Source organism: Otolemur garnettii, unplaced genomic scaffold, assembly GCF_000181295.1.
Source record: "Otolemur garnettii isolate 467f Iridium unplaced genomic scaffold, OtoGar3 scaffold00214, whole genome shotgun sequence".
In the NCBI taxonomy this organism is placed as follows: domain Eukaryota; kingdom Metazoa; phylum Chordata; class Mammalia; order Primates; family Galagidae; genus Otolemur; species Otolemur garnettii.
The window spans coordinates 915,429-921,066 of NW_003852609.1; the positions used below are offsets into that span (position 1 = coordinate 915,429).

The 5,638-nt window shown below is 38.8% G+C and overlaps 1 pseudogene; it reads right to left on the reverse strand.

Moving 5' to 3' along the window:
- Positions 1-586: 586 nt before the first annotated feature.
- LOC100952996 lies at positions 587-2,705 on the reverse strand (annotated as a pseudogene).
- Positions 2,706-5,638: the final 2,933 nt, after the last annotated feature.

Sequence of the window (5,638 nt, forward strand, 5' to 3'; positions counted from 1 at the left end):
AAAAAATGTGTCAAATACAGTAAAAATGTACACACAAAGGTAATTTACAAGGACAAATAAGGAATGTATAATTTATCTTGGCTGTGCTTCAGAAATTTAGGGTCAGTAGCCTTAGTCAAGGCACAAAACAGAAGAGGTGAGCACAGCTGTCTCCAGGATGGGCAAGGTATGTACAATCACTGATGAGGTATGCATGCACGCAAGGATTTCAAACTGCTCAGTCTTGCTGTGAAAATTGAACCTAGTTAAAAGGAAATGCTGTGGCTTCCCCCTACTATCCATCTCTGGATCAAGTCCATAATCTTCATATAGAAAACAAAATTGGCAAGGATCTCTAAAAGTAAATCACTATTTGGCTAAAGGAAACAAAATGCTTCACTAATTCCAATTCTTGGTTGTGCCTCCTGGACTAGAAGCATTTTGTAGACAAAGGAGTGTTTCACAAAATTGAAATGTCATTCAGGCGAAGAACAAGACATTTTCCACAGACACTTAACAATTTTAAACTTTCAAATGGCCCTTACAGCTGAAACATTTTATGTTACAGTAGTGAGGTTATGGGGATCCTTTAGCAGCAAATGCCGATTTAAAGGGCACGGGGTCTCTTTGGGTTGATTTGTTTGCTGGCTTGTTCTTCTTGCAGAGCGGCATGAAAAGATTTCACTTTATCCTGCAGCTCAGTTAAAGTGTCTATTTTTTGCTCAAGAATAGCTTCGAGTTGTGTAGCATATGAATCTATATCATAGTCTACTTCTTCAGTCATCTCTAGGAGAGCTTTTTCATCTTCTAACCATCGAATAGATTCCTGGAACACTGCCCTGTGATCTTCTACAACTTGTTCTTCCATTTCTACCATTTGTGAGACAGCTTCATGGAAAGTAAACAATTGTGGAGAAACCTCTTCTTCATTTTGTTCACAAAGAAGTTTCAGATCATCTCTCTGAGGTGAACTCCCAACACCCCACTGTGTCTCTAAGTCATCAATCTGGTTTGGTGGATGGTGCATTATTGGACGAACATCACCAGCAGAGGCTGGATCTACAGTCAGCTCTTTCACCCTATTTGTGTATCTTAATGTATTAAGAGTATTTTCACAAGATGCCATTCCTGGAGAGATTGCATGTGGCAATCATGCAAGTACGTGAGTTTTCACCTATGAATGAATCTCTTAACACCTGAGTAAGTTTACTTGCTCAGAAAGGAGTATGAGGTTTATTTCTACCTAAGGCTCTGATGTACTCCTTGAGTGCTAAAAGGCTTTTATTAATTTCAGCACCTTCAAGCCTAGTTTGTCTGTCTGCACTGGAAGTATCAGCTCCTCTTTCATTTCCAGCCAAATCGATGAGAGAAAATTTGCCATGTAGTTTTCCTTTCCTTCTAAGAATAATCTGAAACACTGCATGGCTTCGAGATGAATGGGCATTTGCAGATGTTTAACCGGATGTTCTGCAACTGTTGCCTATGTCAATGAGTTTTAGTACATCTTCAACACATTTGACCTCTTGTTCCTGTAATCCTACCATTTGAACCTGCTGTTTTCCATCTTCTAGAACTCTTAATTTTGTTTTCCTATTTAGCAAGTCAAACACCTTTCCACTGTAAATTTCAAAAAAGGCTGCATATACTTGAAGTTCCAGCTTCTTATAGCTTGGCTTCTTTAGCATTAAAAAGACATCTCGAGCTGCTAGTGCATAAATTCCTTTAGAACAGTCTTGGTTCTTTCCTGAAAAGTCACCACCCATAGTATGAGTTTTTCCACTGCAAGTCTGCCCATAAGCAAAGCATGTAGCCATTCCTCTTTCAAATACAGTTTCCACTAGTGGTCTAGCAGTAAACCTGTAAACCATTTCATTAGGAGCTGAGTCATCAAAGGCATAATCAAAACGAAATGTTTGGTTTTCTAGGTACCTTGTTAAAACTACTTTTTGTTTTGGCTCATGTACCATCACAAAATCTTTACTAGGGATTATTATTACATCAAGGTCTTTCATTTGAGTTTTTTTATTGAGTGGTCGTTTTCTTACACAAACACATATTCTATGTTCATCAATGGGATCTGCTGTTGTTAAGGGTCTATAATCCAAACTTCCTCTGAAGTCTCTGATCATACACATAATTTCATAATTTGGGTTTGTGGCATCGACATCCTGGGCTATTTTTTCTCTAAGCTCTTGCTGTTGCAGTCTCCTTTTTTCTCGTTTTTCTTGCAATTTTTCTACTTCTTTCACACAATTAGATTTCCTAAGTGAAGGAGGTCCAAATTCCTTTTTTGCAGCTTGAACTGGAGATATATCTGAAACACTACCATTCTGTTGTGCAGAAGAAGACTGTTCAGGAAGCTGACTAGGCCGGGCACGTGCAGAACCAACCACTCTATTATCTCTTGGCGGAGGATTATTCTTAATTGCTGCCACAGTCCATCGATTCTTTACAATTTTATTTACTTTGGCTGAGGATGTTGGAGGTGGAGGTGTTTCTGGACTGGGTTCAATGTCTTCATCTGGCACAAGGTCAGGGTTAAGTGAAAAGACGCTCTCCAGGTCAATCTCTTTGCCTTTTGTATCTCCATTTTCTATCCATTCAACAGTTACACTTTCATTATCTTCATTTAAAGATGTTATCATTGCTTGATGTATTCGGCCATCGCTCGGCTTGATCTCCACGTAAATCCCAATCTGGATCTTGCTGAAGTTGGCCGTTGCCATCAACTCATCTGGAGCAGTGGCGGCGGGCCGAGGGAGGGGGACGGGAAGGCAGAAAAGGTGGGGAGGGGGCGGGGTCTAACCTAGTTCTTTGTACCCTCAATGAATCCCAATTTAAAAAAAGGCAAAAAACAAAAAAAATTCCCTACCAATTTATAATTTTTCTAAAATGAAACTAAGACACAGTGAAATTTCTACATGCAAAGGTAACAATTTATAATGATTAGATATGAGATACTGAAAAATGTCACTTCCTAATCATCAATTAATCTGGTTGTTAGCAAACAATAGCTTTATATCCAGTGACATCATCTCCCTGGGAGCCAGCAATATCTGAGTCACATTGCCCCTTACTTGATGCTGGCTCACTTATCAATATGTCCACAAGTGGAATATTAACACAAGACATTCTTCATACATCAATCTGTTGAATGTTTTGTATTGAATTGGAGGTAAATATAAATTTTTCAGATGTAAACATTAGCCAGAAAGCATAGTACTGAGTTCTGAGAAGACTAAAGCATATTGTCCTGGATAAACATGAATGGGAAAGATGTTCCATGGGTATAATTAAAATAAATTATAATAATTAAATGGTTGAAAATCAGAGATTATCAGATCAGATAAATAAAACAAAATCTGGTTACATATATGCTGCAGGAAAAAAAAAAGATATACCTAAAACAATCAAACAGATGGTTGAAAAATAACAAAATAGAGAAAATATGCCCTGTGATTAGACAGGATTTAGTTTCTGCTGTGAGTAAGAAAAGCCAAAATGATAGCACTTAACTAAGCTAGAAGTTTAATTCTTTCTCCTACAAATGGAATCTGGAGGCTAGTATCTATAGCTGACGTCACAGCTTTAATCCATGGCATTTCGGTGAACAGGCTCCTTATAGCTTCACCATCAGGAGCAAGGCCTCGCTCTCATGGTCTGATACGAAGGATGGGTTTCTAGGTGACAGGAACAAGGAAGAAGGAAGAGACAAAAGAAATGAGGCTGTCATTTTAAGGCCATGTACTTCATGCTTTACACATATTGTTGCATTTAATCCTCACACAGCCCTACAAGGTGAACACTGCTGCTGTCATCACAGTACACAGAGAGGCAAAGTGAGTCATCTACAGGACTAGCAGGTGGTACAGACAGAATCTGAGCCTCAGGTGTCTGGGTCCACAGCATATAGTACTGACGAATAGTTTAACTTCTCTAAGCCTATGTTCCCTCATCTGTAAAATCAAAAAGATCATTTAGAGAAGGGGCCACAAATTCATTTCAAGTTTTCCAACTGAGTTTTGTTTGCACACATTGTATTTTTAATATTTTTTATTACAATGCCCTTAGGGTGGGAATGTACCTACCATACCACCTCCCCTGGTTTTATCTTTTGTTGGCTTTTCACGTTATTACCCTCGTGACACCAGAGACAGTTGAGTTGGGAATCCCTAGGGAAGATGCTTTCTCTTCCAGCTCTGCAATTCTCTCATCAAAGGAGGAAAGCATTTTCTGAGGAAAGCGTGCCAAACCTATCCATAGGGTACACACAGTTCAGGAACACATCTTTATTCCTGAATTAAGAAACGTCATTAAAATGAACCAGACTAAACAAGGTATGTACAGTTTGTGTATCCTTAACTAAAAGCTGTGCGTACTAAATGCAGCCGGCAAACTCTATGCTGCAGAGATAAATATTATACAATGTGGTCCTCATGTTAGTTCCCAATCCATGCTTATTAAAATAGGGGGGACCCCCAGGATAAAACTGGTTAGTACATAGTCTACCTAGTTTTAAATCTACTCCTACTTCATTACCTTGATTTTCTGTCTCTGACCTAAGCCATTTGAACCTGCTAATTAAATTTATGCTGATTCAGTGAGTTCTTTATTTCTGGACCAATATGTTAATTGTGAAGAATTTTTAATATCTCCATTTGCAATTGGTGGAAGTTGAGTGGGGCTTTAAAACCCAAACCTTCTGCTTCATCTACCCGGTCAATGCGAACGCACTCATTGCTTTGACACTGTGTGTTTCCTTTTCTAATGCCTATCTTGCTCCCTTTCAAGGAGCTGTCTGGGTGCAGGTAGAGAGAAAGATGGTTCAGTTTATCCATGTTGCTGTTTAGCTCTCAAGCGGGACAAGAGGACAAAGGAGCAAGGAAGTATTGCAAGAGCATCTTTATGGTGACAAACATGAAATCTTCCTGGGCAAAAGGTGAAGTAAAGGTTTTTTTTGTTTGTTTTCTTTTGTTTACTTTTTTTGAGACAGAGTCTCACTCTGTGCCATGGGGACATCATAGTTCATAGCAAACTCAAACTCCTGGGCTCAAGCAGTCCTTCTGCCTCAGCCTCCTGAGTAGCTGAGACTACAGGCATCTGTCACAAAGCCTGCCTAGGTTTTTTGTTTGGTTTTTTTTTTTTTTTAGTAGAGAAGGGGTCTTGTCTTGCTCAGATTGGTCTCAAACTTGTGAGCCCAAGCAATTTGCCTCTCTTGGCCTCCCAGATTATAGGTGTGAGCCACCATGCCTGGTGTGGAAGTGAAATTTTAAAAAGGCAGATAGACAGGAATGGTTAGGCAACACAGACCCTAAGAAGGAATATGTTAAATGACACTCCTAAAAAAATATTCAAGCTTTGTTTTCATGTCTTGGGAATTAGAGTACAGATGAGAGTATTGGAAGGTTAGCTCCCACAAGAAGAAATTACTTGAATTGATGCCACACTGCTTTCAGTAGAAATGATTTAGTTGATTGATCTATGAATCAATAAAATGCTAAGAAGGATGAAAATAACATTAGAAATAAATCAATTGGCAGACTTCAGATAATCTAAATATTGAATCAAAATGAGGTGGCAGGTTGTCATTTCTCATTTAGTCTTTTCTAAATAGTAAATAAAAGCATGTCTCTGTGTTTCTGGAGACAAGAATACGCTG